The sequence below is a fragment of the Columba livia genome, chromosome 1 (assembly GCF_036013475.1).
Source record: "Columba livia isolate bColLiv1 breed racing homer chromosome 1, bColLiv1.pat.W.v2, whole genome shotgun sequence".
Lineage (NCBI taxonomy): Eukaryota > Metazoa > Chordata > Aves > Columbiformes > Columbidae > Columba > Columba livia.
In genome coordinates this window covers 184,256,358-184,268,967 of record NC_088602.1, presented here as the reverse complement: position 1 = coordinate 184,268,967, position 12,610 = coordinate 184,256,358, and positions in this window count along the sequence as shown.

Below are 12,610 nucleotides of genomic sequence, written 5' to 3'. Positions count from 1 at the left end.
CATGACGGATTCTCTAAGCAGATAAGGGTAAGCAGACCAAAATACTAAAGGAAGGCCTCTCCAAAATATTTTACACATAGTTTCCCAGTTTGTGAATAGAGAGCAGCCTTGGAGGGAAATCTATTCCAGCCTAGAACCTCTGTGGCTGAGTCAGTAAGGCACTCCGTGTAAGGTGACGAGCTCTGCTGGGAGGGCTGGTTAGGACCAGTTCCATATGCTGGAAGACAGGGCACGTTACATCAAACGCAGCACAGAGCAAACCCGGCTGTGTGGCTGCCAGCCTGGAGCTGGCTCCCATCCAGAGAGCTTGGAGCATGGGGAGAGAAGCTCGGGTCTGTATGCACCCATCTGGATAGACATTTCCCTAAATCCTCATTTACAAGTTAAGAGTAAGAGCCTGCCGGGTTTTGAAATTTTCCCAATGGCCTCAAATACTGGGACTGGTAAGCCATGACTGAGGTAAAACAATTTTCCCTGCCTTTCTCTCTGACGTTCTGTGTTTTACTCATAAATTGCAATGACAAAAATGGATACAATTTTAGTTTTTTTGGGGAACTCCAACAATAACAAATAAGTTTCTTAAGGAAAAAATAAAAAGGATGAAATGGCATATAATAAAACATAACTGAGTCTCTCAGGAAGTCCACATAGAGACAACTGTTACTATTACGAAAGAAAACATTATGCAAAATATTGATATAAAAATGCAAACCAGAATCTTTACACCTCTACAAACATTGTTAGGAAAATGAAAGCTTTTCCTCCAAAATCTTCCAGGGAAACAGCTAATTTCACCTCTAGGCTATGTTTACTTATTTTCACCCATTGTGCTACTTAAAATGTGTCTTTCTAATTCTTTCAGAAGCAAAACACGTCTTTGGAAGTGCCTACAGAAGAGTCTTCTCAGAGGGAAGTCTTCCCAACAACACTTTTCAACAGAATGGGCCTCTGTCGAAAGGACATTCTCCAGGATCCTGAAATACATATCTGTTACAATGGTGAGCTTAGCTCTTCCTGCTAGATGACCACTAATCATTTTATTTCTGTAAAAAAGCAAATAAGATATTTTTATATATTTGTCTTTCATTTTTGCATTTCATTTTACATTTTATCATTCTGCTATGGCTTTTTAATCAGAAAACCACCAGCTTTATTTTTAAATTCCGAACTACCATTGCTGGTTGTTGGAAATGGCAAGCATTTAAAACAGCACAAATGAATTAGTTTTCTGGAGTTCTATCAATGTGATTATTTTAAAGTCATAGAAAAAATATTTGATCATAGTGGATTAATTTCTGATATTCACTAGACAAAGCAATATCAGATACCTTCAAGAACTATGATGTTACTTTGATCTAGTCTGGTTGTACCCACACTGCATTTTCAAAACTCTCCTACAGCCATTGCTAGGACGAGACTATAGGTGTGGTAGAAGGAGGAGCTCAGAAATGTGTTTTATCCTTTGCTGGAGCATGCTTGGTGCCTCAATAGCCAAGAAAGCAGCAGCCATCAGAATGGCTGCAAATTAACCAGTCAGGCAGAAAGTGGGATGGCTGGGCAATGGGCCACTCTTGTGTTTGTCTTTCAACTGCTTAAGACTCATCATCTCTAAGATAAAAATTATGCCCAAACCTCTACCCAATATATGCATGTGGTCCTTTTTTAATCAGACATTCCATCAATAGATTTCCTGATAACTGAAGATTTCTAAGTTACTTCTTGTTATATAAATGTTGTGGGAAGAATGAGACCCTTCAGACTGCCCCAGTGAATCCAATGGAGGAGTCCATATAGTCTTTTGCAGAATGGACAAAAGATCAAGCAGAATTCTTGCTCAGTTGCCATCAAATGCAGTTTAGCTATTGATTTCAATGAGGTCTGAATTTCATCCCTCAGAACTTTACTTACTTGTTGTTGTAAGTACAATTTTCAATGAAAACTGTTAGATGCTTGTTTAGCAGGATCAGGGCTACTTCTTTAACCAGAAGTTATGATTGAAACCAACAATCTTCTTCCTCTAACGCATTGATTCTTGATGACATTAATGCCTGGTTTGACAACCTCACAGCTTGGATCCTCCATAGCATATTTTTTTAGCTAAAAAAACCTTTTGACAATATCTGTTCATCCACATGCTAATAGAGTTTCCTTAAAATCAGTGTCATGAATACAGTTATTTCTGCTGGAGCTGATACCACCGGTTGACAGCTGGCTGAAGATCCGTTCATGCATTTTACACAGGTTGTTGAATATGAACAACTCATGGACACATAGTATTCTCACATATCACTCTATAATGTATTCATAAACAATATTCCTATACTGAAACTATAGTCTTCATAAATGGCATCTATTTTCAGGGAAAAATATGTTGACAAAAAGTTCTACAGGGTTATCTTGAAACAATACACTTACTGCTTCCACTACCTCCCCCTTTCAGTAGGAATTCTTTTTCCAACACAGTGTTTCATGCCTCAACTGTGGAATTTTCTAGGAGAAACCCAGATTAGTTTTACTCTGTAGATTATATTATCTGCTACCAGATAAAGCAGTGTATCCATTGTCTGTTTGTCCTCATGAGGTTTTCTGGAGTCTTTTCCCCACCATAAATATGAACAAACCAGACTGTAGTCTCTGATGATCCTAGCCCATTTTGCAGCCATTTGGTATCTGCTTATTACACATCTACTTCAAATACTCAGCCTCACCATACACCTCCGATTTCCCTCAGTGGCTGGTGCCTTCCTCTCATACAGGGGTTTCTTCCTTGGCTCATGTTGTTCTATAGTTTTCCTTCTGAGCCTGAGGCCAACCTGGACATTCAGAAAAGATGAGGTAAGGTACCTTTTACTTAGCTGATTCATTGCACATCATTATCAGGTAGAAAAGTCTATATCAATCTGATATTTCTCCAGAAAAAAAAAAAATAAAAAAATCAAGATAAAATCTTAGATGTGAATTGTCAAATTCACTCTGTCTGGATGGATGTCTGAGTTATAATAAGAAGTGGAAAATGTGTAGTCAGAACAATGAAGAAAACCACATTAAGCAAAAATGAATAAGGTGCCAAGGGTCTTACATAAGGGCAAATCATAACCAGTGCTCAAAGTGCAATGAATGGAGATATTGAGTAATAGGAAGATAAAGATCTAAATACAGATATTTAACCTCTGAAGGCCTTCAAGGGGCTTGTTCTATAGAAGCTAGATTATAGCTATATAAAGCTTAGACATAAATGAACTCTGGCACTATCAGAGGGGGTTTATTTTTTTTTCTAGGTTAAGTAATTTTTGTGAATTCTAGTGAAAAATGATGTCAGCTCAGCAGTCAGAGGAAGGGAGGGGAATGGAATGAATGAGGCCGTCATCTTTCTAAGACTGTTAGAAAAAAGCTGCATTGAGGTTAATGTCTCAAAAACTGAGGTTATAGTATTTCAGAGAGTAATTCCAAGGACCTTTATAAGAGGAGAAACTTTTGCCCTTCCAGAATAGTGAGATGCATCAAACATCCCAGATATTAAGCTAGTGGCTTAGTACAGAATTTTTTTCTCTATATATGGTTAATGAGACTTTGTTATCACCAGACCTCTTAGTGGCTCATTGACTATCACATGACAGAGACAGTGGACTTAGATTTGTATACATCTCTGCATCCAGGTTACCTCTGGCTGGGTATGGCACACGCTGAGTTAGTGAAGGTCCATGGCCTTATTGGTGGTCTCCTGCACAGCAGACAGTGAGAACTTCTGATGTGACACTTCTCTGATGATGCAAGCAAACTGCAGAGGGGCTATAATAGAAATGCACCAGCATCTGCAGAAAACAACACAGTGGAAAAAGCACTACAGGCATGAAGATGAGTATCTCAAGAAGAAACATTAAACTAGAAATTCTCTGGATGTTAAAAGCTCCTATTTTATGAGCGTGAAAAATACGTGATATATGCTTCGTCATCTTCCTACCCTTGTTGTTCGATATATCTCAGTTGTAGAGCCTTAATCTGTATCAGGTGCTCTTTCTTTTCTCATAATAAAATCGCTTTGTAGTGACATAGCAGAAGTTCATCTAGTTTTCTATTCAAAACTCTCAGGTTTTGACTGTGAATCTATGAATTCTTAACAGAAAAAAAAAAAAAAAGGTTTAAAAAAGGTGAGAAGTAAGTTTTCTGTAAAAAAATATTCCAACACCTATTGTTATTACTGAACATGGATACGAATTTTGGGTTTAATTCACAAGCTCGCTTGTTTGAAGGTGCATCCTGCAACCACTCTGTGACAATATTCCTCTATTAGTAGATGTAAAGAACATGGGTGTCATTTTCTTTATGGATAGCATCATGGGGCTGGAAATGAAGTGATTCCTTATCACTTTGCCTTGTGAATTCCCTCATGCTTGTAGAGATTCTCCTGCTTTCCCTTAATTTATGCAAAGTGCTGTTAAACAAATCACTACATAGGAAGATAAGATAGCATAATGAACTTATATTTTTGTTGTGATTCTGAAAATTACAGAAAGTAATGGTATAGCTAATCTGTTATAATTTTTTAATTAAATATTGTTTGTAATTACAAATTGATATTTCCAATCCATCCTCTCTTATGCTGATATTCCCTTGTGTTTGCTACCAAAAAAAGCTACACAGAATAATCTGCTTGGCACTACTGATATTCTACCAGTTGTCAGTTACATGATAATATTTTGATGCTGAAAATATGCACCTTGAGGAACATGTAACAAAATGAAAACACGAAGCATGAAAGATGCTGCAACTAACAAGTAAAAAAGATATAACAGAAGTTTTGTGCCACAAACCTCTTAAAGATCAGCACTGAAAAATGTTGTGTTTTTTACTGTCTTTAAAAGATGGAATTCAGAATATTGGAGCAGGGTTCCAAATCTAACTCCAGATATCCCTCTCAGAGCACAACAGAGTCTTTGATGCAGAAAGGTGGTCCAACTCTCAAGCCTGCTGAAGACTTAATAATTGTTGCAATTGTGCTGTCCGACCTCTCTACCTTTCTAGGTTGGGATGGCTGATGCAAAAACTTAATGCCCCCAGCATTACAGGTTGGTGGACATGGGGAAAAGCCTGCCCTGCCTTTTCCCACCCCAACCTGCAAGAGGATATGGTGGGCAAGGAGTAAATATTAGCTTAAATTATTTTTTTTCATCCTTCGCATGTTGCAGATCTGAGAATTACCTATGGAGAATCTGATCTGGAAAAATAAATTGTGATATATGTAGATTGTGTTGACTTGTGGGACTCAAATACAACTGCAAAAGACTGCCATGTGAGAGATAGTTTGGTGTGTTGTTTGGGTTGTCTGTTTGTTTGTTGTCTGGTTTCATTTTGTTGTTGGTGGTTTGGTTTTGGTTCCATTTTAGCTATTTTTAGTAATCATATGTAAAATCGTGATTTGAGTAACGGTTTGGTGACTTGGTAGCTGTCTTGATGAGCAAGTGTAAAGTTCAAAAAGCAAGCACTGTGCAGGTGAGCATGTGTTTTGTTGGTGATACTTTAAGAAAACTGGTCTAGATTTGTGAGGCTTTTTTTGCCCAACTGTTAAAAGTGACCAAGTGACCTCTGCATCCTTCCTTTTCTGTCCTTGCCTTCTGTATTCTCTGGGGAGAATTTAGCCGCCATAAACCCCATACCTGATGCATTTTCTCTCCCAGCATTCTCATCCCAATCAGCTACCCCTCTGTTTCCTCATAAAGTGTTCCTCTCATCCCACCATCAATCCCACTCCTTTCTGCACCTCTCGTCCTCATCAGTGTGCTCATATTCATGTAGCTTCTAAGTGGGGCAGCCCTTGGCTGTCAGTACTCACTGTGGACTCTTTAGTTGCAATGCAAAAGGGACTTCCAGGGAGTGGGGAGAATGGATGAATGAAGAGGCAGTTTGAGAATGGACAGGAGACAGAGGTAGGGATGTTTGGCTTCTAGTGAGAGAAAGAAAGAGACAAGTAAGATCATCCTGATGGCCTTCACATGCCTCTGATTTAAAACAAACTACAATACTTGAGAAAATAAGGGCTTTTGCATTGCTGGAAAAAAAAAAAAGTGAGCTAATTTGTGTAGCCAAAAGAGAGGCAAAAGTAAACAATAAGTTGGAAAAGTATAGATATGATTATTCAATAGAAATTTGAGGAAATTATCCCAGCACAGTCCAAGAGACTAATGAGTCCGTATTAAGAAAATGACACAGTGCGGGTCATCCTATTATAAAACAGGATATTACAGAAATGGAGAAGGTGCAGCTAAGGGCAAGCAGCGTGCTACAGCAAGACAATGATCTTAGTTATTCAGAAAGGTTAGAGAAACAAGATCCATAGGCTAGGGAAAAGAATTAAGATTGAGATAGAGCATCAGCGAAGGCTGCCAGAGTGTTTTCATGCACTAGGTATAACAGCTTTGAAGACAACACCTACAAGAGGATATCTGAACTTGTGTCACTGCAGGTGTAGGGTACAAATCTGAGTAAGGGCACTGTCATTTAGATTTGTTGCTTTGCTCAGTGCTTAGTAAATAATATGTAGAGTATAAGTAATGATAAAATGGATTTAAGTGGTTTAAAACATAGAGCCAATTAAATGAACACTTCCAAAAGAATACCTGAACATTTTTATAACATTCCTTACAAATCTTTTTTAAAACCTATGTGGTCTTATGTCTAGCCAATCTCATGATCAAATTTGGCTTAGGATATGCCAAAAAATTAGACAGAAAATGTGACATAAACACAGAAGAATTAAGCAGGCAGGCTTTGTAATGTGTAATTCAGCTCTTTCCAAAATAATAATATGATTCATTTTTTTGAAAAATAATATAGTAGAAAGTGGAGTACTGCACAAACTTTACATATTAATATAGATTTAATTGTAAACATCTTGTAATATTGAGTCAAGAATCAAAAAAGGCCTACCCCATTGCTTCTTTTTCAGGCACAAATGGATATTTTGTTCAGTAAATGGTACTTCTGTTTTCATGCATTACAATAATTGGGACTTTTATGAATATGAAAACCTTCATGAGAATATTAATTAGTCCAGATTATTTTCTACACCTTTTAGAACTGCAATTGGTACTCATAGAAGGCTTTTAATCTGTACTTTTTAAACATGTCTATACTTTGCAGCAATGTCAGCCTCCACTCAATGGAGACTATCCAGCAAGGACATAGATATGTAATCCTAGAAATACAATGTCAGCCCAAAGGATAAGGGATATTCAATGAATTGTTTCAACATTCCCTTTTCACCAAGCAAGCTACATCCTTTGTCCTTGCCGGATCCCTGATAATTAGTCTCATCTATCTGTAATACACTCAAGCTACAGCAACTAAGTATGACCTCCGGTGTGGAGAGAATATGTATAATTTCTCTTTAAATTCATAAAATTTTACTAATATAATTAAATACAAAATGCTTATTTTATAAAATAAGTTTTTAAAGGTGGATGAAATAGCATTGCTTTTATAGAAAAGCATTAATTAGATTAATTAATATATATTTAGAAGTTTTTGCAATTAGTGGCTGGGAAAAAAACACATTAAAAAGCATTAGCATTTCATTGTGTGCTTGGAAATTAGGTACCAGAAGGGTGTGCGAGTAGATCTGAAAAAGAAAGAATTCATATGTTTGGGGAGAAAAAGTGATCACTTAAGAATCCATGGTGTGCATCTGAAAATCCCATTAGAGACTGTCAAGCTGCATTGATCAGACAAAAAGAATATGAAATGGGACCAATTAATACCGATGCTGTTCAGTGCATGGCAATAGCTTCTAGTTCCTGATTTACAGAGGAGAGTACAATTGAGTGGAAATGATTTTGATAAATTTGCATTTCTGGCTATAAGTCATATTGTGTATAAAGAGATCTAGCCACTACAATTAGTGACTACAGCCCTCGGTTCCTAGTCCAGAGTCTGGGATGATATTGCTGGTTCTGTCCATGATCTTTCTGATGACCTTGATCAGATGACTTCTCTTTGCAGGTACTCTGTTTCAGGTACTGAGTTTTGTTACATCTAGCTATTGTAAGCCTTCACAGTCTTCTGCAGAAGGTCTTTTTCTCTGCTTTAAACTCCAGGAGTTTCAAATTTATATTTTCCTGACACAGAAATAAATCCTAATCTGATCCAAAATTTGACGTATTTGCTCAGCATGTTTCCATGTCCTTAAAACAACTTACTTGTGACAGTTATACATTTTTTATAGATTAGGAACAGAAAGTTTAACATATTTTTTTTTCAAAACACTGAATAGTAGGTCCCTAGAAGTACCAAAAAGTAAAATTCCTAGTTCTGAATTAAAAAGTAAATGGTATTCTACCTAAATAAAAGCAGCTTCATCTTCAGAGCTGTAGAATCTTCTGCCAAAAACATGGTTTAGAGGACTCTATCCTCAGGCATCAAAAAAGAAAGAATGTGCCAGTCCTCTTCTAGGCTGTCTAGAACCTTTTCCACATCCTTTATTGTTCAGTGTGACCAAATATTTGGTCAGTGATTGAAATTACAACTCTGCAGGTCACAAGGGGCCATTTGCCCAAAGATTACATAGCCAAAGGTACTGCCTTCATGCGTACAATAAGACCATTGCACAGTCATTTCTGCTGTTGTACTACAGAGTAGGGAAGCCTTAGCTAAACAGCAATCTTGTTGTGACAGTAGAGTGCCCAATCAAGACCAATGGCTGGTGTATTTAGACATGTTCTTAGCTGATTTTCAGCCAGAGACCTCCCAGGAAGCCATCCCACCAGGATTTGTGCTGCTGTGGGTACAGAGCTGCCTGTCTTGGGCAGGCTGCCTTTTTTCCAGCATATCGCTCCTGCACAGGCACTGCCATGCAAAATTCCTACTGAGTGGCACCCTGGTCTGGCAGAGCCACAGGCTGCAGCACAGGTCGATTGGTAACTGAGACTAAACCACACCACTCTGAAAGGGTTTGATTTTAATAACAGATAAGGAGCCTTTCACTGAGGCAACATAACCCGTTTCTTTCCTTTTTCCTCACTTTTTGGAGGGCTAGCGATTTAGGAGAATTGCATCTTAGTTTTCATTTGCCAGCCGATAAAGAATTTTCCTGCCACTACATTAAGAGTGCTCAGGGAGAGCAAGTCAAATGGAATGAAAACCAAAGCGCAAGCAGTGTTATCCCAACAGGCTTTTCCCCACATTGATATCTGCTTCTGTTAACTCGTCACCACATTAGGACAAAATGTCATTTTGTCCTTGACTTATTAATAGAGAAGAAAAAGAGATTTATATGCTATCTGATTGGAAAATGTTCTAGTATTTGTCAGCCACCAGCAACTTTAAAATCCTCTACTGAGAAATAGTTTAGTAGACTGAATTTATGTCTGTTATTCAACACTAGAAGTAGCCTAGGAGAGCCTAGAAGCAGTTAGGACACGTGAAAGACTAATTTTTGCATTAGCTGGTCTCAGGTGATGATCAGACAGATAGACTACAAGCACTTCAGTAAAGAAAAATGAAACTCTGATGACTATATGATCAGACATCATGCTCTTTCTGCTTGGCTAGTTAACATCCTATTTTCAGTACATAAATTCTACATGGTACCCTTTAAAATGCACTCGAAAGCATGTTACATTCACTCTACCCTCTTTTTGCCATGTTTATGGACCATCTTGTTTCTAAACAGAGTTTCTTCCAGCTGAGGTGAAACAAGATCAGTTTAGAAAAGTGAAAAATAGAATGTGGTTCCAGCGGTTACCCAGAAAAGTGTTCTATAACTCACTAGCGAGCAGCTGTGTATTCTGGTTTCTGCCATCAGCATGAACCCATGTTCTGCACACAGATTTTATAGCCACAAGTTTTGGTGCTCAGACTTAGGGTTTTGGCATCCCACTAAGTCTCTTGTATGTATGTGAGACCCCATTTATCCTTCCAAAAAGTGACCCTTGTTTCTCTGAGTTGGTAACTCAGTTGAACAACAGCAACAAAAAGCCACACCACATAATCCTGCAGTCCCAAATGCCAAACAGGTACACCGTATCATTTTCAAATGTGATGCTCCCTTCTTATCAGTGCAGTTGTATGTCTGGCAATATCAAAGGAAACAGCAGCTTGACTGTGAGTGCAAGTGTCCAGCCTTTGGGATGGGGCCACCTGCATTGGCATCCAACTGCATTTTCAGCCTACCTGGGCAGCCAATTTGGTCCAGACTTGAAAATGTCTGACTGTAAGGTGTCACTCTTTACATCTTGCACATTTAATCATTTAATGAAGAAACATTGTGAATCACTTTCCAAATAATCTTTCTTTTCACCTCTAACTTTATTTTCTAAGCAAAGTTTAATGGTTGTTAAGTAACTGGAAACTTAAAAATGTGACGACCATCAGATAGTTATAAAAAACACAGTCAAAAAATGAAATTTCAACACAATAAATAAATAAAACACAGCTGTGCAATGCAAAGAAAAGCAGCTACAACTAAAATAAACATCTCTACCTTATCATTACTTCATTCTTTTTCTCTTCTGGCTTAAATTTCTTACACATATGTGAATGTATCTTCAACCTTTGTAATTACACGATACTGATTCACTCCAGCTTGAGGATCTAGATCGTAGTCTTCCTGATTCTCACAAGCTTTTTCCTGTATAGAAAGATGCTGTCTCAGTTACGTTGGATGTAAAGACTGTAAACAATAGTGTTTGGAGGTGAAAAATAACATACAGCCCTTACCCACTCACTCCATTGCGCTTAATTTTGCTTTTTCTGACACTCTGGACCTATTTTGCTACAATTTGGGTAGATTAACTGCATACCATTGGATCAACAAAAAATATTATTTATTTTATTGCATTTTTCAATCAGAAAATGTATTAGTGATAGAATTTCTGCTTGAATGAAAGGGAAAAGAGCTGTTACAATCTCAGTGCATGAAGGAAAAGAAGTTATATATAGAATGTGTATGCTAATGACTAGGAGGTGTTGATTAGCGTCATACTTTTATTTCACACAAAGATGTGTGAACCTTTCATAACAAAACTTGTAAGAGAGCAGAATTTGCCTCATTTATGTGTTTGTTTATAAAGTGAACCAGCAGTTTGCCTACGTCAAACTGACTTCCACCCCATCTCATAGCCGGGCATGACAGACAAATTTGGAATCACAGCCATCTCCTCTCTCCCCTTACCCCAGCCCCTGTCACCAGCCTGCCCAGTAGACATCACAGCATGTATTTTACTACCTGTTAAAATAAGCACTTTTAGAACAAGTAGTCTGAATGTTGCTCACATTTCCCTCAGCTTGGAGGGGTACAGGTCGATGACTTGGCAAATGGCCCTTACTCTCAGCAGTCAGCAGAAGGCTGAGCTGACTGGTATCTCCGGAACAGCCAGGGAGGAGAAGCATCAAGATAATTTGAGATAAACCATTGGGTTGCTGAGGGAAAAGGCAAGCCACTCATATTCAAACAGTATTTGACAAAGGCGGGCTTTTGAAATAGCTCTTTTTTGCATATGAAGTAAAATTGCCATCTCAGCTCTATTTTACGCCTGCTCAAGCTGAATTTGTTTCCATAATGGCAGGGAAAGGCTTTTCAGAGGCAGATCTGAGAGTCAGCTGGAGTAGCTGAGGAAAGGCATTCCAGTGGGCAACTGTAATGGGTATTTTAGAAGAAATATGTGGTTCTGCATGCTTGTTTATGCTGTGCTGAAGATCCTGTTATTGCTTTTGTTGGTGGATAATTTCATTTGACAAAGTGCTGAAGATTCATCTTTATGTATGAATTTACAAGTATAGAGTGGGAAGCATAAAAAAATAATACAGAACTGAATACATAGAGTCACAGCACACAAATCAGAACATTCAGCAGTTTGGAAAAACCAGGATCCATAATTTTAATTTTTCATAGTACCTATGTACTTGTAAAGCTTTAGCTTTTCTTCATGATGATAAACATCAGGAAATCAAACTCACTAAAGAACAGGCTAAACATTGTTTCAAAAACTCCATTGCATAAGAGAGGAGGAGGTTATTGCTCACATTCAGCCAGTATCCCTGTGAACATGTAACACGTTCTCAACGTCTCAATTTGTATTCTAACTTTTACTGTGTGGTTATGGAGTAAAATGAGCTGTAGCACCCATCTATGCCTGGGCTAAGTTAGTGTTTGTGTGAAAGGTCATGGGCAGTTTGAAAAGCTGCCACCCTCTAAATCCTTGATAACACCCAAAAAGTTTGAAGAGATACCAGTTACTTTGGTATTGTAAGTCACATTACACTCTCTCTAGTTTTTGGAATAAACTGTAATTCTCAAGAAATTGACTGTCACCTGAAGAAAATAGGCATAATGAAAAGGTAAAAAGCTTTTTTATTTGGGGATTCCAGCATTTCTTTCCTGAAACACTTTCATAAATACGATAATATCATCTGAAGAAGGAGCACGGTGAAAGCTCACAACGTGATTACATTTTTTCTTTTTTTCTTTTAATGTTCTGAGGTAATGAAATTTCTTCCAGTTCATTGTCTTAATTAATTGGTCCTACTGACCTTACTTATCTCCAAATGTCACTTGTGATTCCTCTGTCCTGTTGTCGCTGCTTGGTCTCAGAGATCTGCCTTTCCTTCTCCACTGGAC